Raw genomic sequence first — 25352 nt, 5'->3', positions numbered from 1 at the left:
AGGAATAAGGGATCTGCTCATATCTTTATCCTTCTGTATAAGAAAAGAAAAACATTTAAAGCCTGGCCAGAGCAGGGCTTTACCCAGAACTTGGTCTGCCTCATCCCACTCCAGTCACCAGAAAAGCTCAGCTGACCACATTAAGGTAGTAGAAAGCACTTTGAAGTTAAATAAAGCTTCAATTAAATGAGTGATTTCTTGCTTAAATCCCTCATGGGAGAACATTAGGGGCTGCCCCACATAGAAGAGAAAAAAATCCTGGCCGTCTACATGTGTCTGCTCTGACATGTGTACATCAGGGAGAGATTATCAATCAACAAATAATGATGCTAATCCTTCTATTAATATTTTAAAATTGGAAAAGCTGTGTATCCATCCATCTCTGCAGAGAAAGGAAAGGGAAGGGAAAGGGAAGGGAAAGGGAAGGGAAAGGAGCTGCCCCACGTTGGGTGCCAGCTGGCAGAGCTGCAGTGCCTGGCTAGGGGCAGGCAGCAGATCCAAACAAGGGTCTGCACTCTGGATATTGTTTATACTGTGCAAACTGAGGGTGTCCTGAGATTCCCACAGCCAAGCAATTCCCACAGCAGCAAAGTTCTCCCCCTCCCATGGGAGAGATGTGCCTGTTCTCTTCTATGTTACAAATCACCTAGACACTATCTGCTTGCCTAAGATTTTCCAGGAAATCTTAAGGACAGACTAAAGCTGAGTTTGAAGACACATGATTGATTACAAGCCTGAAGGTGCTGAGCAAAGCACCAGGGCAGCAGGACCCCACCTCTCACTGCAGGAGAGGGTGGGTCTGAGCCTGAGCCTCCTGAAGTTATTGGTAAAATGTCCTTGGTGACCAGGATTTCACTTCCCCACTTTCTGGGAGTTTCATGCTAACAAGGCAGGCTGCTGGTCCTGCTGCTGTGCTGCACAGAACTCCTGGCTGAGGGAAAATCCATACCCTGCATCAGCTTCTTTGCCACATTGCTCTGCAAGGGGGAACAGAGGGGGTGCTGGCTTCTTCCTGGCTTTGTGCAGGACTTCAGGTAATGAGATACCTCTTAGAAGAGCAGGGATGAAGCTGTTTGGAGATGTTTCCAGCAGCCACTGACAGCACTGAGCACTCGGCAGCATTCAGGGATGACAGAATGAAAAATTATCAGTGGAGGGAATTAGAAGGAGTTTCCCTGTTTTCTGGCTTGACAAAAGAAAACTATATCAGTGTTTAAAAAAGACATTTCCTGATTGTAATCACACAAGTCAGAGGTTCATAAGCTTTTATTAAAGGCTCAGACAAGAAATCTGAAGTATGTGGTTAATGGATGCTACAAAGCCAAATGGGAAATGTCCTCTCTTTCCCATAGCACGTGAGCATGAACAGCTAAATCAACTGTTTTGTGATTTTGAAGGTACAGTGGGATAGAACATATTTCAAAGGAATTAACATGGGCAAACTAATGCATCAGAATGTGTTAGGTGAATGAATTGTATGTATGGCTGGAGAGCAAAAACTGGGGGTTTACTTTAAAGGAAACCACTGCCTCACTTTTTCCTACTGTGCTCCATAAATCCTCATATTTAAACACAGGGGTAGTGAGGATTAGCCCTTCTATTTTCTAGCTCTTTGGATTGGGGCACTTTCCCCTTCATAGTGCAGCACATGAATCACTCTGAATAAAAAAACGCTGCTGTAAAGGGCAAAAAAAGTAGTTAGTCAGTGATTTAGTCACAACCATTGGAGAAAAAAAGTTTGCTCTCTTCTCTTTCCTCCCTTGTAGCCTCCAGATGTGGATAGAAGGAAAATTCACTCAAAAAAGGCTGCAGCTCTTTGTGTGGTGAACTGATTGAAATAAAACTTACCTGCTTTTGCATATATTTGCAGTTTAAAATGGATCTGTATTTACACTAGATGAAATATTTACCAAAATGATTATGAACATTTTTCATTTGCATAAGTCAATGAATTATATCTCTAATGCTGTTTGAAGGATTGGACCATTTTTTGCAATGAGAAGCAATGCTTTGGCAATACTATTTTTTCATATAGTTAAAGAATTGACTATTTTTGGCAGAACATTTACTATCAAACAAATATTCAAAGCAGTTCTGAAGGTTTCTCATTATTGATAAATATTAGAGTCTCAGCTTTTAAGTCCTTTTCCAGTTATTAAGAAACTCAAGCAGGCAGCTCTGTACATTAAAGCTCAGGCCCACTTACTAATGCAGTGGGAAAAATAAATTCTGAGAGAAACCTGTTGCTGTCAGCAGAGACACCAGAGGAGAGAAAAAAGGGAAGGAAAGCAAACACATTTGAAAACTGAAACACTCACAGCAAAGCCAGGCTCCCAACAGTTATAATTTGCTGTATGTCTCCAAAGGCAGCGGAACATCACTGTGCCCAGCAGCCAAGGCTTTGCCCACACTGCCATGCTCATGAAACTCAGAAACAGTATTGCTTCTCTGGCAGAGCCTCCATCTGTTCTGCTGGTACAGCATCTGAATGGGCTGGAGTACTGCCAGAAAGGATGTTTTCTTCTCTCTTTGGAGAAACAGCCATCTTCCAGATGATCCTTGCTCTACTCAGCATTAGGAAGCCTTGTTGAGGTGTCCTCCAAAGAGAAAAATCCCCTGGGAAAGTACTTTGCCAGCCTTTATCTGAAAAGGTGGCTCCAATTCTCCAATCCAGTTTTGTCTGGTCCCAAATCTTCTGTTCTTGTGCTCATTTGAATGGGAGACTCACAGAGAACTTATATATTTACTCTGTCCAAATGCTGTCCTTTGCTGTAGAAACTTATGGTGGTAACTGTAGTGAATGTAGCAGGGCCAAGGCCTTTATTAAACAGCTCTTTATTAATGGGGGGTCACAGGGAGTAGGCCCTACGCCTGCTGCTGCTGCTGCCAGGCAACGCCGGGAGGAGGTCCTGCCGATCCCGACGAACGTAGGGATGGGAGTCTCAGCCTCACGGACACGTCCGAGATCTCAATAGTGGCTCATTGGTCTGGGGGTGTCATTCTTCTTAACTGCCCTTAAGGTTGTGGTGATTAAACAGTTACAAAGGACATATTGCAGGTGACTTGGCTTGTTAGTTGAGATGATCTGTGAACTTGGGTTCGGTGTTGGTTGACTATTTTTGTGAATCTTTTCTTCAACAACAACTTCCAGTAATGGTGGTACTGGGAAACTTCTGGAGATTTACATATAGGGTGTGGCTAACTTGATAGGCAGGCAGCAGCAGGCCGGAAATGAGGTAAGGGAAAGGGCGGAAATGGTAAGGCCGGAAATGAGGTAAGGGGAAGGGCGGAAGGAGGAAGTAACTGGGATAGGGGAAATACAATAAACCAGGGTTTGAATTACATAGGGACTACATTTAACTGGGGAAAAGAACATAACAACTTGATCAAAGAACCAACAAACGAATGAGTGGATAGAACGATAAGGTAAGCAACAATCTTTTTAACTCTTCTAGCAATGTTGTTTTATGGTTTTCAGCTAAGACTTTTTACCACAATCCCCCCTCTTTCTCTTTGATCGGGTCTTTGACCCGCATCAAATCACAATTTTTGGTTTCTTGGGGGTATAATTTTTGTAGTTCTAGAAATTGGTTTAAGATTTCTTTAGCTGAATCATGTTCTGGGTTTTGGGTTCCGATCATCAAAATTTTAGCTCTCGTTTGATCAGTCATATTCCTTATACTGGTTTGTATAGTGGTATTTATAAGCCTAATTAGGCATGGGAGTAGGCATGGTAAAAATAAAAAGCTTATGACTGCACTTGCAACTAAAAACACTACTTTTTTCCACCATTTATTTTTTAGGGACCAGAAGTCATCCCACCAGCTAGTGTCCATTAGAGGGGTCCATTGTTGGTTTCCTACATATGCTATTTTTCGGATTTCTTTAGATATGTTTCGTATTACTTCGCTTTTATCATCAATTTCCAGGCAGCATTCGGATGTATTAAATTTTCCACAAATACCTCCTTCATCGGCCAATAAATAATCTACTGCAAGCCGAATTTGATAGACCACTGCTCGGGTCTGAGTTAACTGTTCGGTAATGTGGTCTAATGCGAGGGCTGTTCGATTAGATATTATTTCTAATACTGCTTGGAGTCTGATGATTCGGTTCAGCATATAAATGGGAGTACGGTATCCCCACGACCCATCCTGTGCCCACGTAGCTGGCCCATATACTTCCATGATGCGTTCAGGTGTCCACACTTGTCCCTTCCATTTTTGAGTACTTCTTAAATTAATCATACTCCTTTTCTTTCGGTTAGCCCTTTTCAAATCATCGTACAAGGGAATTCCTAATTTAGACCCCGAATTTTTGGGAAGTAGGAAGAATGAAGGTTTTATAATCCCAATTGTACAGCTCCCGGCCCAATCTCCTGGAAGATTGGTATATGCAGTGTCTCCGCATATCCAGAATAGATACTCGGGTGCTGTCCAAAAGGTTTGGTTGGTTTCGGTGGGACATGACCAATACTTGGATAATTCCTTTAATCCCCAAAAGGGATTTATTTTCTTTCCAGCACATTCATGTAAATCATATCCTTCGTGATAAACACATCCTTTTTCCTTTTGGTGTATTGTCCAATATTTGTTTGGCTCCTTAGGTATCCACCTTATAATTGACTTTTTTATAGTTAGGTACCTTTTGCGGGGCATAGTTCCTACAAATGTTCTATATGGGTTTCCAACTCTTTTAATACATTCTTCTCCAATAGGTTTATATTTTAAATTCCATTGTTCTTTCTTTCGTTTTTGCTTAGGTAATTGAGATGTTTGGTTAGTTTGCTTCCATTTTAGAATTTCCAATGGGCTTAAACTGATCCCTTCCCATGGCCAAATCTCAGACATTTGTGTATTACCGCATACCCAGCAATTGGTTATATTTAATTCTTTACTAATTCTTTCAACTAAATCTATGAATAAATTTTTCCCTAAAGGTATTTCCAATTCGTTTTCCTTTTTGGTATTTATTACTAATTGTTTTTCTTTGATCAAATCTATTAATTCTCCTTGATTATTCTCATGTTCAAAGCAAAACCAGGCTTCCCCTATAGGACATTCTCCGAGCAACCGCTGCCGAAAAGTGGCAGTATTCTTAGCAATCCAATACGTTTTTCCACTTTCTTGACAAGTGGAGATCTGGGAATGATTGAAACAGCTGGGATTCACGTTGGTGTGAATTCTTATTAGGGACTCTTGGGTCTCCCCATCATATATCCGATGGTAACACTTGCTGCATTTAACCTCTTCGCTGCTTATCAGGTTATTTGTTAGCAAGGCCAGCAACACTCCTCTCAAGAGTCCGGTATGAACTGCTTTCAGTCTCACCCGGGCTTGCCTCTTGGAGGTGGGGGTCCCCTTAGGTAAGATTTTACTTTCCCAGAGTTCTCTCATCCCCTTTTTATACTAATTTAGGTGTTTTTAGAAAGTGTTCTGTAGGGGAATTGGTCTTTATGGTTTGGCAAACTTCTAATTTGACGATTTCGACAGAGGATTGAATGATACTTACAATCGGAGAAGGATGTATGATACAACAATTTTGTAACAACAAGAACTTTAGTGAACTACTGGGAACTTGAAAGACTACTGCAGGTGTGCAACAACAACGTTATAACAACAACTAGAGTTAACATAAACTGCGTACAGTAACACTTTGCTTTCAAATTGGAACTGTCTAAGTCTTTTCAGCTGTCTTTTTCTTTTCGCTTAAACTTAAGTTGGAGGTCTGTAGTTCCTTTTGTAATGGTCCATTCAGGTGCCTTTGGCTGAAATACTGTGGAGTCCGATTCACCAGGGGGAGGTGGAATTGGTCCTTTAATTTGTGATATGTGAGTCCAACCTTTTTCTTTTGTTCTTACAGCAGTGTGTGTAGTTAGGAGGACTAGGAAGGGGCCTTCATACCTAGGAGATAGAGATGTGTGACTTAAGGATTTAACAAGAACCCAGTCCCCAGGGTTGATCTGATGAGCATTTGAATCTAAGGGAGAGGTTTGGGGCAGGTATCCTTTTTTCTTTAGTTGCTCTATTGTTCTTCCAATGATTCTTAAATACTCTTGGGTGGCAGCTTCTCCTTCTAGATAGTTTGCAGAGCTAAAAGGGGTAATTAAAAAGGGAAGCCCAAACATCATTTCATAGGGTGAAACTCCTATGTCTGCACGCGGTCTGGTCCTAATGCGTAATAGGGCAAGAGGTAGGCATTTGAGCCAATTCATTTGGGTCTCTTCAATTAATTTTGTTAATACATTTTTCAAGGTTTTGTTCATTCTTTCTACTCGGCCGGAACTTTGGGGATGCCATGGAGTATGCAACCTCCATTTCATTCCCAGTGCTTCAATGACTCGATGTAATATATGTGACGTAAAATGTGGGCCTCTATCAGAATCGATGTGATTAATTAATCCATATCTAGGAATAATTTGTTCAAGGATTATTTTTATGACCACTTCTGAGGTTTCTTTAATAGTGGGGAAGGCCTCCACCCAATGGGTAAGATGGTCCACAATAACTAATAAATGTTTATATTTTTGAACTGGGGGCATTTCGGTGAAGTCAATTTGAACACTTTGAAATGGTCTTAATGCTAATTCCCTTCCCCCATATTCAATTTTTCGCATAACTTTTTGATTAGCTTTTTGGCAGATTAAACACCCTTTAGTTATTGATTTAGCCAGATTATATATCCCAATACAAAAATTTTCTCTGAGGAAGTGGTCACATAATCCTTGAACACCCCAGTGGGTCAGTTCATGGATTTCTGCCAATACCTTTCTGGCTAGACTTTTGTTTAAAAATTTGCGCCCATCTTTCATTACCCACTCTCCTTGATTTCCTTGATGTATTTCTAACTTTTTTATTATCTTTAACTCTTCTTCACTAAAAATGGGCTTTGTAATTTCTGATTTCTCTGGTATCTCATTTAATTTAAAGACTTCTATAGGCCCTTCGGAACTTAATGAGACTTCTTTGGCTACTTTGTCAGCATACCGATTTCCTCTTTCTTCTAAGGTATTTCCCTTTTGGTGCCCTCTTATGTGCACAACTGCAATTTCTGTTGGTTTGAGCAAGGATTCTAATACGGATTTTATTAAGGTTTTATGTACCAAATCTTTCCCCTTTGAGTTTAAATACCCGCGTTCTGCCCAGATTTTTCCAAATGTGTGGACTATTCCAAATGCATATTTTGAATCAGTGTAAATGGTTCCTGGTTTTCCTTCTAATGAGTCTAGACCTCTTTTTAACGCATAGATCTCACAACATTGTGCAGACCAATTGGATGGTAGCTTCCCCTTTTCTATCACTTCTAGCTCTTTTCCTTCTGCTCTTTTTACTACTGCATACCCAGATACCCTTTTTCCATCTACTACTCTAGATGAACCATCGGTAAACAATACTTCTCCATATGGCAACGGTGTACTTTGTAGATCTTCCCTTACTTTGGTTTGGAAATTTATAAGCTCCAGGCAATTGTGCTCTAGCTCTGGCAAGGGTTCCCCTGAGAGAAATTGAGCCGGATTAATACTTTTAGAGGTGGCCAATTCTAAATTACTTGCATTCATTAATATAATTTCATATTTTAGTATTCTGGCTTCTGTTAGCCATTGCTGGGCCCCTTGGCTGAGGATAGTCTTAATATCATGTGGAGTATATACTTTAAGTTTTCCCTGAAATGTCAGTTTTTGTGCGTCCTCTATCAAAATTACTGCAGCCGCAATTGCTTGGAGACATAGTGGCCATCCTTTTGCTACTGGATCTAATAATTTAGAGAGGTAAGCTATTGGCTTTCGACAACCCCCCCATTCCTGAGTTAGTACACCGTAAGCTACTCCCCTTTCAGTGTTCGTGAATAGTTCAAACTCCTTTGTGAGATCTGGTAAACTTAGGACTGGGGCCGAAGATAATTTCTCTTTTAATTCTTCTAATTGTTTTTCGTCTTGTGCAGTCCAATTTATGGGTTCAGGGTTTACTAATTTTTCATAAAGAAATTTTACACTTTGAGTATATTTGTCTAACCATAATTTACAGTATCCAAACAAGCCTAAAAGTTTTCGAATGTCATGTTTAGTTTTTGGGGTCGAAATGGCTAGTATGCCCGAAATTCTTTCGGGGCTTAACTTTTTGTATCCATTTCCAATTATATGACCAAGGTATGTCACTTCTGGTTCAACGAACTGCAATTTGTTCCGGGATACTTTTAGACCCTTTTCTCCCAGAAAGTTAAGGAGTTTTATACTAGTTGTTCTAACTAGCTGTTGTTCTTTTCCAGATATTAACAAATCATCTACATATTGGAGGATTCGTGTCTCATTTTCAGGGGTGAACTGGTCTAAAAGTTCTTCTAGAGCCTGTCCGAAAAGATTGGGGGACTCAGTAAATCCTTGAGGTAGACGGGTCCACCTTAATTGTTGTTTTCTCTTCCCTCCTGGGTACTCCCACTCGAATGCAAACCAGTCACGGCATTCTTCTGCTAGCGGACACGCCCAAAAGGCATCTTTCAAATCTATGGTGGTGAACCATGCATGTTCCCTGGGAATTTTACTCAACAGAGTGTAAGGGTTAGACACCACAGGATGTCTAGCGATGATTTTTTTATTAATTTCTCTCAAATCCTGGACTAATCTATATTTTCCCTCTGCCTTTTTGACTGCTAAAATTGGGGTGTTATGGGGGGACATGCATGGTTCTAACACACCTTCCGCCAGAAGGTGGTCTATAATTTGGGCTAGTCCTTCTCTACCCTTTTCTGATATTGGGTACTGTTTTACCTTGACTGGGGTAGTTCCTTCTTGCATTTGCACTTTTATTGGCGTGATGTCTAAAAAGCCAGTTTTCCCTTCTTCTGCCCATACTTGGGGATTGATTTCACTTATATCTTTTTCGGTCAATTTCATAATACGCACAACCATCCTCCCATTTTCTGGAATAACTGCTATTCCTAACTTAACTTGTAAATCTCTCCCTAACAAATTCTTTTCTAAATGTGGTAAATAAATCATCTCTGCCACACACTGTTTAAAGTTTCCTTTTAAGTCTACTCCTTCAATTATTGGTGCTTTGAAGGGTGTCCCTTCAGCTCCTATTACTTCGCACGTTCGATTACTAATATGGACTCCTACTGGAAGATCTTTCAAACTGGACCGATCAGCTCCCGTGTCAACTAAGAACTCAAAACTTAAATTCTGGGGACCAACATTGAGGTTTATCAAGGGCTCATCTAGATGTTTCATTGGGTCCCCTAAAGGGAAGAGCCCCTGACACCCCTAATCTTCCCCTCTCAGAATCTTTTCTAAATTTTCCTGTTCTTTTTCAATTGCTTCATCGATGGCAATCTTTTTACAGTACCTTTTGAGATGACCCACTTCACCACAGTAATAACATCTGCCCTGAAATTTTCTGACCTTCTGCCAAGGGTTGGCATTAGAACCTCCTGCGCCTGGCGCAATCTTAGGTTCTCCTTCTCTAGATCCACATGGCTTCTCTAGCTTATTTCCAGTTGCATTTATACATTCTCTAGCTATCGCTACCATCACTCGGGCGTTCGATTTCGCTTTCTCCTCTTCCCTTCTCAGATACACCCTTAGAGCCTCTTTAAGTAGTTCATTTATCCCTTTTTCCTGCCAGTCTTCCATCTTTTCTAATTTCCTTCGGATGTCAGGCCAAGATTTGGTGACAAAATGTACTCTTAATACTGCTTGGCCATCCGGACTATCAGGATCTATACTAGAGTACAGCTGAAAGTTCTTCCTTAACCGATTTAACCACGCGGATGGGGTTTCATCTTTTTCTTGTACTGCTCCAAAGGCCAATTTGGTGTTACTTTGGCGAGGAACAGACTCTCTTATTCCTCTCACTATTAAAGCTCGATAGTCAATCATATTCCGCCTCCCCTCTTCTTGGTTTGGGTTCCATCCCGGGTCTGTGAGAGGTAGTTTATAGTCACCCGGTGGTCCTTGCCGGTTTTCCCTCTCCCATATGCGTAGGCCGGCTTCTCTAATCATCCTAACTTCCTCTGGGTTGAATAGTATATTTATAACTGAATTCATTTCTCTCCAAGTATAAATGCTAGGTCCTAAGAACTGATCTACCTGTTCGGCAATGCCTACGGGATCTTCCACTAAATTCCCAATTTCTTTTTTAAATCCTCTCACTTCTGAGGCCGTCAATGGTGCGTCTACAAACCCAAGTCTGCCCTCTATTCCTCCCATAGGGACTTCCCTGAGTGGAAACATCCTTTCTGCTTTTGCTGCCCTTGACCTCGTATTATAATATGGTCCCTCTGCTTGTGCCGGTACAGGGTTCTGTTGATTACTGGAGGAAGAGCTACTGTTGGATGGAGATAGACTCAGTTCCCAATTGGAAGGAGGTGAAGGGACACCTATTGGTGGAGGGGCCTGAACCAAGGCAGGAGGAATTGGGGTTTGTGGAGATACTAGGGGTGAAGGCAGGTTGGGAAGTGGGTAATCGGGGTTATTGACAGGCGGGGGAAGAGGGGGAAGATAATCAAGGGGGTCCCATTTACTTTTATTTTTCTCTTCCTCGTTCCTTTGTCCCTTTTTCTCTACTACTTTACATATCTTTATTGGTTCTTCTTTTGCTCTACTCCCTCTCCAACAAGCTGCGTATTCAAGTTGTTCCACATTTGATCCTCCCCAAGTCTTTAAATATTGATTCAGCATTGTACACATCCATGGATCTTGGGTACCGAACCATGGCCATGCTCCTGGTAAATCTAACTTTGGCCATACTTCAACACAATAATGGATCATTTTTATTTTATCTAACTTTTTAGTAGCTTCACAAGTATCCCACTTATTTAACATTATCGCCAAAGGGCTATCAGGAGGGATGTTCTTTACATTTTTGTTCTCTTTCGCTCTACTCTTTTGACTCATACAAGACCCCATAGTGATTTTTCAAACGGGCCTAACAGAAACTCACTGTGCCTCTACTCGAAAGGAAACAACTGACAGGCAACTAAAGACACACTCAACAAAAAATTTGGCCCTTTCTAACTTAACGTATAATTTCTTTCTTTAAAAAAAAAAATATACGGTGCCCCTACTTCAAAGCAAATTTAATGACGGGCAACTAAAACAGGGCAAAGGAAAGAGCTGGTCACTACTGGGGTTTACCTATATCCCCCTCCCTATGCTCCTTCCTGGCCCACAGTTAAACTGAGATAGAGCCGGTCTCTAACGGGGCCCCGGTCGCCCCCTCCCTCTACTCTTCTCAGTTCCACCAGTGGGAGTCAGGCAAGGTCCCAGCGGGGCCCGGATACCCCTTCCTAAACCCTCGTCCCTGGGGGGCTCGGTCCCAGCGGGGCGCCGGCTGCCCCTTCCTGCACCCCCCCTTCTTTGAAAATAAACACAGTGGTGGGTCCTAGTGAGGTTCTCTCCTCTTTCCCAACCGACAGAAACCTGGGTCCTAGCGAAGGTTCTCCTTCTTCCCCAAGCAAGAGAAAGCTGGGTCCTAGCGAAGGTTCTCCTTCTTCCCCAAGCAAGAGAAAGCTGGGTCCTAGCGAAGGTTCCCCTCCTTCCCCAACCGACAGAAAGCTGGGTCCTAGCGAAGGTTCCCCTCCTTCCCCAACCGACAGAAAGCTGGGTCCTAGCGAAGGTTCTCCTTCTTCCCCAAGCTTGGGCCTAGGCCCCAAGGAGGCGCCTCTTTCACGCTGTAGGCCTTGGTAGGCCTCACTCGCTTCCCCCTTTTCCCGGCCGGCCCCCTCGCGGGAGTCCGGAACCGCGGTACTCAGGGGTCCACACTCGCTTCGGGGGTCTGAGCTGCCAGCCCCCGTCTCATCCACACCACACTCGCTCGCCTCCCGTGCCCGCCACCGGTCTACTTACCGGTGCTCCAGGCGTTGTCCTGGTTCCGCGCAGCTCCGGGTCCGGGGTGGCCAGCTGTCCCAGAGGGCCTCTTCGGGGTGGCGCCGCCCCCTCCGACGTCCTCTTCTGGGCGTGGCCTATCCCGGGCGAGCCCCCAAGTTGTAGCGAATGTAGCAGGGCCAAGGCCTTTATTAAACAGCTCTTTATTAATGGGGGGTCACAGGGAGTAGGCCCTACGCCTGCTGCTGCTGCTGCCAGGCAACGCCGGGAGGAGGTCCTGCCGATCCCGACGAACGTAGGGATGGGAGTCTCAGCCTCACGGACACGTCCGAGATCTCAATAGTGGCTCATTGGTCTGGGGGTGTCATTCTTCTTAACTGCCCTTAAGGTTGTGGTGATTAAACAGTTACAAAGGACATATTGCAGGTGACTTGGCTTGTTAGTTGAGATGATCTGTGAACTTGGGTTCGGTGTTGGTTGACTATTTTTGTGAATCTTTTCTTCAACAACAACTTCCAGTAATGGTGGTACTGGGAAACTTCTGGAGATTTACATATAGGGTGTGGCTAACTTGATAGGCAGGCAGCAGCAGGCCGGAAATGAGGTAAGGGAAAGGGCGGAAATGGTAAGGCCGGAAATGAGGTAAGGGGAAGGGCGGAAGGAGGAAGTAACTGGGATAGGGGAAATACAATAAACCAGGGTTTGAATTACATAGGGACTACATTTAACTGGGGAAAAGAACATAACAACTTGATCAAAGAACCAACAAACGAATGAGTGGATAGAACGATAAGGTAAGCAACAATCTTTTTAACTCTTCTAGCAATGTTGTTTTATGGTTTTCAGCTAAGACTTTTTACCACAGTAACAGCATCATAAATACTTTATTTCACATTATTGTCACATTCCTTACCTTAGTCTTCCAAAGAGAAGAGGAGCTTAACAGTACAACAGCAGTGTGGCAGCATTAGGGGTGCTGGAATAATCTTTCTAATTGATCTTGGAAGGGGTGAGCAGTGATTTCCTTTGAGTGATTTTCATTAACTGAGCTCCTTATTGCTTGGGTGTGGGTTATGAATATAACAGTTTTCACATGAGTGTACCTTCAGTTCAAACACAGTTCAAACACAATATAATCTGCTTCAGTAAACAGGTGAAAGAAAGCAGCTTTCAGCAGCATTTTTATTAAGTACTGGCAAACCCTTATGCATGTTAATGCTTGATAAAGATACAGCCAACCCAGATGCAAAACACTGTGATGAGTTAAGGCATATGACAGGTTAAGCAAAATATACCCAGTACCAAACAATAGCCACCACCCCTGCCAACTCAGGTCACTCTCAGGGAAGTGAAAGGGGTGTCTGTGCTCCTCAACATGCTAAATTTCAACCATCCACTTTCTACAAAAGTGCAATTTACCCCAGGAAGGCTGTCTAAATAACCCCCACAGAATAACCTGGCTAGACATTTGCAAGTGGATTGCATCTTGCACTGTTGTTGAACTCATTCTGTGGGAGAGCATCGACAACGTGTCACTTACTTCATATTCACATTTACAAACACAGTGAGAAGAATGGGAAATTAGATGTTCTTACAGCCTCTATATACTAAACCCTACAATTTCCTACAATTGTCATTAGTTTTCTTTATTCACTTTTGGTTATATATGTAACCTACACGAAAATGAGCTGAGGAAATCACTTGGTTAAGACACTAGAGAACGGGGTGTCCTTGATCACAAAGAGGTGTGAACATGAGTTGTCACCTATTCTATATGTGAGCTCTATGATCACTTTAAATCACTCTAAGCTGATTCTGCCACCAAAACAGCTGTTCTGTCCTGCCTTGCTCCATCCTGTCCCATCCCTGCATTTCAGTCAAACATCTCTACAGCTGCATGGCAAAACAGAGAAGGGATCTGTGCCAGATTCAAATTACCCTGATGAAAACCAACAACTGTGTCTTATGGTGGCCCTAAGGCATTAAGAAAGCCATTATTCCGTCTTGGAACAAAATCTTACAGGATGTTTCCAAGTATATTGTAGTACTGCATTTTCCATGCCTGTAAGAACAAGATATTTCTATTCAAGCAGTAAATACCAATCTTTCTGCAAAACCAGTTCTGGTTCCCAATTGTTGTTCCAAATTTTGCACCACTGCGCTGATTTAGAGCTCTGGGGCAGATCTGATTTAGTGTGACCACATGCAAGCCCCCTGGGTCCTCAGGGCTGGTGCTGATTTCACTGGAGATGCACAAATGTGCAGCAAATGTGAGGCTGTGCCCATCATCCACAACATTCACCTGAATGACTGCAGCCACCCTGGGATAAAATCCATGGATTTCAGGGGGTAACACCAAGAAGTGCCCTTAGCCCTGGAGCTGGATGAGAATACAAGAATTGGTGAGCAGTTCAGAGATGCTCTTTCAGACAGTTGTTTTTGCTACATTACCTCATTGCCATTTCTCTTCTCCATTAGACTGTACTGCTATGATCTCTCATTTAGGGTCATCTCAGGTCTGCAGTAGGTAGCATTGAAATGGAGAAAGGAGGATATTTTTAGGTCGCCTGTAGAAAACATGAGTAAGCATGGATGTTTACAGAAAGGCTAGAGAATGGTACAAGGAAGAAGCATGAAAAGAAAAAGATTTTGCTACACATCTGCCTTCCCTGAGCAGTAATCACAAATTAAGATCATTTGGGTAGGAAGATCTGAGTGCTGGGGTAGAGTTGAATCCATAACCCACTTCAGGAATGATTGCTAGTGTGGGACTGACTTCAGTCAGCTCTCCAGTTGAGGCTAATGTGGATCTGTGCCCTGGTTATATCCAAACTTCCTTCCCAGCACAGGGAATCCATAGAAAAATCACCACCAGGTCAGTATCTGTCATGGCTCTCCTACAAACACGAAGTTTTCACTGTGCTGCTTAAGCAGGGAATGTGTATTGTGCCAGTGCTTTTGCTGCGTTCCTGCCGCAGGGAAATTGTGCTGTTTATACACGAAAGTCTTCACAATGATGGCAGGAAACAAGAAATTTAATGCTTGATGGTGTTTTCACAGTGTCACTGGGAGAACATGAAGGGAAAAAGCAGCTCAGTTCAATATGGGTTATTTAGGAACTACTTGAAACACTGCTAAAGGACTATGTGATGTAATTAGGCACCAGGTCAGAAGAGCTCCCAGTACAATAAATAACTTAGTTTTGGAAACATCTCTTCCTGTTCATTAGGAAAAGCAAGTGTTAAACAAGTAATCTGTCTCTTCAGTGCAATTTCAACACAATATATGTCATGACTTGTCTTACAAAATGAATTACAGGGCTCTCTGATAAGGCTTCATTTTACTAATAGTAAAGTGGCTTCATACACCCAGTAGAGCTTTGTTAAGATGGAAGCATATTGTAGCACTAATGAAGCATGAGTTCAGCCCAATTAACAGGGTGGCAACAGCAATCATACATCCTTTCTATTCACTTTTATACATTCTGTCAAAGTAACAAAGTTGTGTTTCGACAATGCTGGAGCCCTCTGGCTTTGCTCCCTCTTTGCTTGCCTGCTAATCCTGCTCCTTTGTTCCACTGGGCTGGATCCAGCCCACCACTAAGCCCATATAATCAGGGATAATAAGGCAGTGCCCTGCTCATCACCCACCTGCCATCTCCCACTCCTCATATTTAACTTCAGGCACGAGAGCTGATCCCTTGCAATCAGCAGGGCTGCTCACAAACTTCCAGTTAAGCACAAACTAAAGTGCTTTACTGGATTACAGCCACAGTTTGTATTGTAAGAGGAAGAATCACAGGCAGAATTTATTTTTATGAATAACCTATTCTGGCCATGTCAGAAAACAATAGCATTTTCATTACCCACTTCACAATTCACCTGAATGAGCAGGAAAGGATCCTTGCCTCCAGCAGCTCTTTCATTTGGGCTTGTAAGATGAGCCTTTGAAGGGCAGTCCAGGACAGGTGAGTTGTTTCTGATGTGGGTTTCATGGAGGAGAAATCCAGAGAGAAACTAACTTTGTTTCATTAATTTCAACATGTTCCATCGAAATCCCTCATTTGAAGTGCTGGAAATAAGCCTGCAGATGGGGAGCCACAGATCCTCTGCTTGGCCCAGCTCCAGCTAGGGTAATTACATGCTGTCTGGCTGAATGCCCTCACATGGCTTCACATGGAAAAGTCATTCTCCACTTTTCCTCCTCACACACCCCAATGTAACACAGCAGTCAGAGTGGCAACCGAGCAGTATCTGCAGTGGGGACAGTCTCTCATGGACTAAATTGTGGACACTGCTGAAGGCTCCTGGAGAAACCTAATCTGTTTTTTTCCCAGGCTGTTGACTTTTCTCAGCTCCAGCTTGGATCTTTTCTATGCTGGGGATCTTTCTCCGAAACAAAACAAGGGAAGGAAGAAAGAGCAACACAGACAGACACCTGCTGTTGAGCACCGAGCCGTGTGAGTGCCTCGTGATGTTTTGCAGAAAGCATGTTTTCAAAGAGGTGCTGCCTTCTCTGACCAGTGAGTCTTCTCTACTTTGTTTTTCACAATCTATCCTATATATATATGCCATGGCTTTTCAATAAATCACTCTTTCTTGCTGCCTGGAAGGAGTAGTGTTGCTGTGTTCCTTCACCGCTTCCCAGCCTTACAGTGACACTAAATAAAGACTGGATTCCTTCAGTAGCCATTACAGCTCCCCTGGAGATTTTTGTGTTTCAAGGTATGGCTTGTGGCCCATGAGAGCTGCCAGATGGCTCAAAATGTGCACAGATAGGGCTGGTGGAAGGGTTAGCACAGAGGCATCCCTTTTACCACACATTTTTGGGAAAATTCATCTCCCACTCTGCAATAATGAAACCTGACTGCAGAAGATCACCTTCCCCCTTTACTGTAGTCAGTGGTGTGACCCTGCTGTCAGTCACTTGGGACATCCTCTCCAGAGCAACTGCTCCAAAATCATTCAAGATCTACACACAAACTCAGAGACTGGCCATCTCCCGCCTTCAGGATGAATTTGTCTTTGCTTGGTTGAAGTAAATCACACAGCACATTTTTACATAGAGTAACTTTGTAAGCAGCATGAAAAGAGATGAAGGAAGCTGTGATCAAAGCCTCCGGTAAGACTACAGTCATTGAGGGCATCTAACAAGATGCCAGATTTTGCTCTTGTTCTAAAGTGTTCTTCAGAAGCTGCATTTTTGTTTGATCACATATTTAAGTAAATCAAATCACTGCAGCAGAACTTTCACTGGAAGAATTTTATGCTCTTCTACCATGTACAATGTATGGCAATAGGAATAGGAAAGATAGCCCACTGTTATTGGGGGAGACTTGAATAAAGCAAAATTCAGAAGGAAAGGCTAGACAGCTTTCATAGGCTGACAATGTGTAGGTAAATCTGTCTCTTGGTTAATGCATTTCAGGGATCACAGTGACTATTATTTTTTACTACAAAGAAGTTGACAAGAAGAGAGGTGGGACAGTTTGGGCATCAAGTGACATCTCCCATGTCCTGTTGTTTGCTGGACTGCTTCTTGCTCTACATTGCCATATTGTTCCAGAACACAAAATTGGTTGCATGTCCCATCTTTGCAGTGTTTCTGAATAGTTATATTTTATCTGCACCTTTTCTGAAACATAAAGATTCCTGTAACCTTGGCATTTTTCATCTTTGAAGGGTTTTAGCAATATCACCTCAGCTTCCTGCAAACATCAACATAAAGAACACATCTCTTCCAACTGACCTCCAAATATTTCCCACAGACAAGCCAAATACTGAATAAACCCGAGCACTAGATCATCCTCTTATTCCTAAACGTTTGTAGAGGAATTCCTCCAGATTAGAGGCACATGATGATAAAATCATAAATGCAATGCTGTCCTTTACTTGACCTAAATATAGCTCTTCAGTTCCCAAGAGGTTCTTTCCCTTCCAGGAATCTAGTTTACCCAAAAGATATACAGTTCATTTGTACATAGTGGAAAATAATTCATGTGCTCTAGTTTATCATAGAATAAGATTAAAATCTCGTTCTGTGGCTATTTTTTCGTTACTTTTATTGAACAGTAGAAATGCCTGCAGTGAAAGTAAGATGAAAAGCTCCAAAAGTATTCCTCCCTTAAAGGGTCAAAAACATGCAAAGAACAATTTCTTTCCAAGTGTTTCAGGTCATACTAATCTTGCAGGAAAGAAGCATGAGAAGCTTTTGATAAGTATGGCATCAAAGCAGAGCTCAGGAATGCTCAGGACATTTTCAGTAGCAGGCCTGGTACAACATACACCTTCATTTTCAGGTATCTTCTCCCCCATCTGGCTGATAAAGCATTGCTGGGGAACTCCTGAGAACTGAAGAAACTGGTTTGGGAACAGAATGTAATAATACATTACAATGAAGCTTTTTACAAATGGATGTCAAACCATTTTTGTTGATCTGAAAAGAAGATTAGAATAGGAAATTAAATTATGAAATAATTAGAAATTAAAAACTTTGAGACAAAATGTGGGCAAGCTCAAGACACAGACAAATAGTTACAAAATGGCTTTATTCTCCCTGGGAACATAGCACCATCAGCAACAAATATGCTGCTTGTCTGTATTTATATTCCAAACAGTCTTGCTTCCCATAAATCATTTGTTCTACATTTGCCTGGGTTTTATTCTTCTAGTTTCTGTTGTTTTTTTTTTTTTCTGAAATAAATCATATCCATTAACACATAATGGCATAGGACATATTCCCATGCATAGGCAGAAGTGTTTCTCTCAAATCTGTCTAGATATCTCAACTCCTGGGACATTTTGATTTGTGTGACAGTGACATTCTCACAGCACAGTCATCAACTCAGATGCAAAATAGCTGATTTTCTCAACAAATGCTGCCTCTGCAGATGGGGCTGGCAGGTCCACGGCTGAGGGAAGAACAGGAGCCTTTGTGCTGCCCTGGGAGCAGCAGGGTGTCAAGCAGAGGGGAATGAAGCTGTAAGAAAAGGATGATGCCCAACAGCTGGATCTGAGGAAAATCTCTGCCCATGGAGTGCTGACCCCACAGCACTGAGTGAGGTTAAACTGCAGGGCTTGGTGGGTGAGCTGCTGCCTCTTCAGAAAACCTGAAGCAGGACTTCACTGACTCCAGAATCTCACCCTTGCCATTGAAAGGCTTTGATTTTTCCTCCTATAAACTATTTCTTCCAGAAAATAAGACAGTTTGGCCTCTCTCTTATTTGAAAAAAAAAAAAAATTAAAAAATTATCTCCCCCTTAGTTGAAAAGATGAAGGGGGAAAATAAGTACTACTGAAAATACTACTAGAAAAATATTGGGAGTAGGAATGGAAAAGGTTGCTCAAGCCACGCTTTGATAAGAGCTCCAGCTCTAGACATCCATACACAGCAGATGGCAAAACACTGCAATTCACCAAACTTTCTTCTGTCTGAGCTGGGACAGGAGCTCAGGTGCTGTGAGCTGGGCTTTCCCATCTCTCCTCTGCTGACCTCCTCTCCTGCTTTACACTGACCCAGCCCCTCCAGAGCCAGGAGGCCACCAAGGGCAGCAGGTGGACAGACAGCCTTCAAAACCACTGCTTGCTCTCTCAGCTCTCTTGCCTTGAGCCCAAATTTCAGGTGGGCAGCAGGCAGGGACGAGAGGAACAGGGGATGGCAGCTGCAAGGACAAACCCTGCTGCAGTGTGTAGGACAAAGCAAACTGACCCATCCCATCTCACCAGCATGAGCCCCTGCAAGGAAAATGACAGGGGAAAAAGCATTCAAGGTCTTTTTTAAAAATGTTCTTTCCATTTTCGGAATTTGGTTCTCTATTTCAGGTAGCTGATTGAGGAGTTTTCCCCCTTACCCACAGCTGGAAATAAGAAACCCATGAGGAAAACCCTCATTGCCAATAAATGACTCAAAAACTTCCCCAGCTGGGGACCTGCCAGGACGGGCAGATTACAGTAACCAGCATCAACAGATTTGCATATTCAAAGACTGCAATTGAGGAATGAGCAGTAACACCATTATGCAAATCCCCGGGCTGTGAGTGGCCGAAGGCAGAGCTCAGCTTACACATCCTAACCAAAATAAACCCAAGGAGGCAGCGCAGGGCAAGCACAGCCGGGGAGGGGATTGCTGCACGGCAGGAAAAGGCACCGTAATTCATCAGTAACTAACTGTGCTCAGCCCTGAACTCCGGCAGCTGAGCCACCTCCTCCCCCCTCAATATTAGATATATTTGAGCTCACAGTGCTCTTCTGGGCCCGTGGTGAGTTAGAGGCCGAAATTATTGCCTGCAACAGGAGAAAGGCCATAGAAGTATATCAATAAAACAACTTCCTTTCATGTGCTAGGGGTGAGCTAAGCAGATCGTATCATGGTTGCTTTCTTATTTTTTTCTTAATCCTTTTCCACCTCCTCATCAGCAGAATTGGATCTGAGGAGATGTATTTCATCTGGAGAATAATTCTTCATCAACTCCACTTTTGAACTTGTGCTTCAAGGTCAGCAAAGGTTATAGAGAAATGAGTAGTTCAATTGGCACATTTAAAAGCAATCAGTAATTACAAGACTCCTTTTTTACCTAAAACACCTGAAATACAGCCATGCTTTCAGAAGGATTCTGTTCAAGTCTGTCACACATTATTTTCCATAATACATGGCTGACTCTGCACCAGCAATTCACTTCACCTTGATTCATAACTATCCCTCACTTCCTACTGTAAATACAATTCTAAACATATGGGGGAGAATTTATAGTGAATTAGTGTTGTACATTATCACTGTGATTAGCTGCATTTCTAACCCAGCAGATGTCTGGGTAGTAAAAATTCCCCATGAGCACAGTATCCTGGAGTTTCCCAATTCCTTGATAACTGGTCCAAGAATTTCTCAGTCCTGCTGTGCTCTGCTCCTGGTGGCCCAGAGCAGATGCTCGCTGTCTGCCCATCTTCTGCAGCACTAATCCCACTCTCCCCATGCTCCCCATGCTCCCAGCAGGGCATCACGCTTCCCCTGCCTTTCCCTCTCATGTTATCTTCCCCAAAGAGCTTTCCCAGGGACATTCATCATTCTCACAACACAAAAACACTTTGACAAACTGAGCCAAACACCTCCCTGGTGTTGTATTGCTGATTACCACCACAGTTACAAATCTGATGACTGATCTGGCTGTAACTATTTATGATACTGGCAATGCCATCATAAGCATCAAGATGGTGCTAGCAAGATTTCTCAGCCCCTGTTTGGTCCCTCTTTTCCTGGGCATCTCATGACCCCACAGCAAGGGATGAGCTCTATTCCAAGCAAATGCCTGAAGAGTGACACAGTGAGTAACTGGCACAAAATAAAAGCTCACAGAGACCAAGCAACTAGTCCCAAAACATGGTAGACATACGGTACTGCCTTGAGAGCTTTCACATGAAATTATCTTTCCCACTGCTCTGCTTTTTCCATCCCACAGATGCCTTACTTTTGGCACTCACCTCTTCCAGCAGAGACAAAAAAGTGTCACTGCCCCCCAGCCCTCCCCAATGTTCCTAGAGGCTGTAACAACATAAATGGGTATTTTTGCCCTCCATCAGATCTTTTCAGGCTGCTGCCACTGCTCACTTTGCCAAGCAATTGTCAGACACGAGCCAAGGGTCTGTTGTGGTTGGAGCCACTTTTGGGACCAGTGGGCTCATGCACAGTGTGACTTGGACATACCCAGACATTTGCCTGCCCTGGAGGTCCAGTCCAACTCATCTCCTCATCACCTCACACCTCTGAGTCCCAGGGGATCAGCTTTTTACCCCTAGCAGCAGTGATCTTGCACACACCACATCCCAAACATCACTCAAGGTCACGAGCACTGAGCTTTCTTCTGGCTGTCAGAAAAAGCTTTGGAGAAGTAAACAAGTGCTGTCAGATACTGTCTAAATTCCTGCCTCAGCATCCTGAAAATATTTTTCCAACCTCTTTTCTCCACCTATCACATGAGCAAGCCCTCATCATCGGTCATTTGTGTTCTTTATGTCTCCAACCTGTAATACCAGATTAGCAACTGTCTTTAAACTGGTAAAAAGGCTACAAACACTAATTCATCCTTCTAGCAGAAAGTGACTTTTTTACATAGTAAGAAAATGAAAGTTTAAATCTAAGTAATGTCAATTAATTTATCATTTACTGAACAGTTCACTGTTCACTGAGTCCAAAAGAGCACGAGGTGTAACCCTCAGGGTAACACTAACATCCACTTCAGTCTCTCCAGCAGAATCATGGTTAAAAGGCCCTTTTTTAATGCACTGCATTCATAGAATCTACTTTTGAAACCTGGAACTAAAAGCCATGCAAAGAAGCAGAAATCCAAAAGAACCAACTCACTGGGCCAAAATCTTCAAGACTTAATTGCATAAACAAAAATGTATAAAAATATATATATGTGTGTTGTGCATGTACCAGTTTTTAACTTTTACCTAGCAAACTCTTCAGGCAGAGCTGTTTTAAGGAATTAAAAGCTGTAAGGTGAGCAAAACATGAGCTCTGCTTTATTGAACAACCATTAGCCATACTTAGAAACTGCACCATAACATTAATTTTGCAGCTACAAGATATTTGCCTTGAACAAAATTAATGCATATGCACATATTTGCTACACAGTCATAAATTTTACTAATGTAATTTTGTGAGGCTCTTAAATAGTAACCATTGGGAAAAAAAAAAAAAAGAAATAAAATTGGTAACAGGAAGAGCAGGGTAAAGTTCAACAGCAATATTTCATTACCAAGACAAGCAAAGAAGATAAATGACTCAGCTTCCTTGGTTCTCTCTTCTCCCTCCCAACACTACATGAGGAAAAACACAGCAAAACACAAATCTCTTATTGTTGGAGGTGTGGCAGTCTGGCAGATCAGGAGGATTTTCCAATGCAGAGATATGTCTGTCACCAAAGCAGAGTTTACAGCAAGGGTTTTTAAAAAGGAGCAGATTCCACGTAATTTCCAAGAACAGACAAAATAATTAGCATTTCTCTAGTCCCTTATTTTACTGTACATAATTCCCTCTTTTCCCCTTCCTCCAGAGGGACACCTGCTGTTATGGACACAGGCTGGAGCCCACCACATGCTGGGGAACAACATACAGTCAGCACACTGCATACAGCTCAAGATGAGCAGGGAAAACAGAGCAATTCTGCTGTGAATAGCAGGATTTTCCATTTTTCTTAAATGGGAAAATCAGAACTGCGTGTTCCCACCCAAGGAGTTCACCCATACATTTCCATCCTTAATAAATGAAATCAGTTTTCAGCTCTCTGGTTGCAGAGGCTGGCAGGAAATGTGACTTCCACAAAGCCCAACATGAAAGCAAATGGGACTTGTTTTGTAGCCTTGCCATTTCCATGGTTGTTTCATGGTTTTTGGGGACGATGAGAGGAGGGGCCAGGTCACATTCCCTCAGTGCTGTCAGCCTCTCCAGCAGGACAAGGAGATCACAAATGTTCAGATTTTTTTCTTTAGCTGAGGCCAAAGCATCAAAGTCTGGCAGAAAAATCTCTCTTTTTACTGTGGAAATCTGGTTAACTTTGAGATAAGGCAAGATCTGAGCCTTCACTGTATGTCCAGAGACCTGCTTAGTGCCTCAGAGGAATATCCCAAAATCCACAGGTCCAGGGTGCAGGAGGGCAGGGAGGAGCAGGACTGGGGATGTGTAATTGCTGCCACAGTGATCTTAATTTCTCCTCCTGCACACAGTTTGTACTACATGGCAGAACACAAATAAAACCATAGGGAACTTACTCATGGGAGGAGTTTGGCTGCTGACAGCCCACTTCTTCCTTGATTTTGTTCCAGTATCTAACTGAACATTGTAGATTTAGGTAACAACCTGCAGGATATCAAGTGATCCAGTGTCTCAGAAGTCATCCAAAGTAGCCAAGTTTGCTGGAGAACCACTAGCAGAGCAGCACTTTGCAAGATGCAGTGTTATTTCCTGAAAAGATAGCAAGGGAAAAATGAAATTTCAGAAATTACCTTGCCTCCACAGTTACTTCCCCAGGTACATGTTTTTTTCCCAAATTGCACCAACACAACTCACCTTTCCTTACAATATCAGCACACTACTATGGACAGGGCACTGCCTACTTTCCCTTCTTCTGTTTGCAGATGCAATAGGATGGAGACACAGGAGCTCCTCAAAACCAAGTGTTTGGCCCTGAGATCCAATATTCTGCTTGTGACTTGTTTGTGCAAGGGGCAGAGCCATTCACCAGAGCTTGATCAGAAATCAAGGATTTATTCAAGCAGGACAATCAATGGCTGTGATACAAGCAGTACCAAACTGCTGGGGCTGGGTCTTGGTTGCCAATACAATATTGTGTGTGGGAGTTTTCTTCTACCTTGAGACTCAGTGACTCCATCCAGCAGACAGAAACCTGGCAGCTGCTCCATCTTCCAGCACAGCAATGACCCAGATGAGATCTGTATATCCAATATACACAGCCTCATGATTCGGGAATGCTGTGCCAGAGTGCTTAGGATTTTTTGGCATAAGCCTGGTCCCACTTAGCATTTTTATGAATGTTCCTGCTCCTGGATTCATGCTGTAATGTAAAAATCAAAAGGGCACTCCTACATGTAAGCTTCTGGATTTGATGAGTATTAGAGAAAAACCTGAAATTGATGCAAAACCCATGATAAACCATTGGTGCAATTTAATGCAAAACTGAGACCAACACCAAATTGTGACTGACAATCCCTCCACAGGGACCTGTGGTGGTTTGCAGCCTGACTCACAACATGTCAAGACTGGAGCTGGTGGTCTGGCCCTGCAGAGAGCACTCAGCATTCCCCATCCTGACCAAAAGTACTAAAGCAACACATTGAAGGTGTTTGTGCAGCAGAGAGGAAATCAGGATGTCACATTACAGTCTTTTCATGTCATTGTTCATTGTCCATGTGTCCTTTTCCATGGCTGCCCTCTGTAACCTCTGGAGTCATAGGCTCAGCTCTACCTGTGTTTAAACACCTGGAATTTTAAGACAACCTGATTTTGCAATTAACAACTCACAAGCAGCAAATTAAATTTATACAGGCACCCTAAGTAAACTGACTGCCTGTTCAGAGCTGATTATAAACACTTATCTATAGTACTGACATAAAAGGGCCAATGGTTGCATAAGCATTAATGAAAGTTAAACAGGTACCAAAATATTAGACATGACCTTGTTAAAACAGTTGATATGGAAAAACTCCGTCATTAAATAACCTATAAAACGAAATATGATTAGTGTCAAGAACTAATCTTCCAGAAGCCTAAACAATTTGATGCAAAGGAGCTTTTAAAGAAACCAAACAAACTCATTTTTCATTATCTTCTGCCATCTTATTATTTCACAAGTTAGAAATCCATTAGCAATTCTGCCAAGAACTAGATAGGGTGCTTAGTTATCTAACACTGAGAAACTCACATCCCATGGCTATCTTGATGTCCCTGAGGAAAAAGAAAACAACAGGAAAAGCAATGGAGTAATAAATTATTACAACTGTTTCATTAGAACTTAGGA

The 25352-nt window shown here is 42.6% G+C and overlaps 1 long non-coding RNA gene across 1 annotated transcript; it reads right to left on the bottom strand.

The window, feature by feature from the left end:
• Positions 1 to 1335: 1335 nt before the first annotated feature.
• LOC306807968 lies at positions 1336 to 16042 on the bottom strand. The gene is made up of 3 exons (XR_013775869.1): positions 15703 to 16042; positions 14273 to 14339; positions 1336 to 2769 (listed from the first exon to the last, which is right to left on the bottom strand). It is a non-coding gene; the product is annotated as an uncharacterized lncRNA (long non-coding RNA).
• Between the last annotated feature and the right edge of the window lie 9310 nt (positions 16043 to 25352).

This window comes from Erithacus rubecula (assembly GCF_903797595.1).
Source record: "Erithacus rubecula genome assembly, chromosome: 14".
Classification (NCBI taxonomy): Eukaryota; Metazoa; Chordata; class Aves; order Passeriformes; family Muscicapidae; genus Erithacus; species Erithacus rubecula.
The sequence above is the reverse complement of the archived record's forward strand: the minus strand, read 5'-3'. Positions and strand labels throughout refer to the sequence as shown.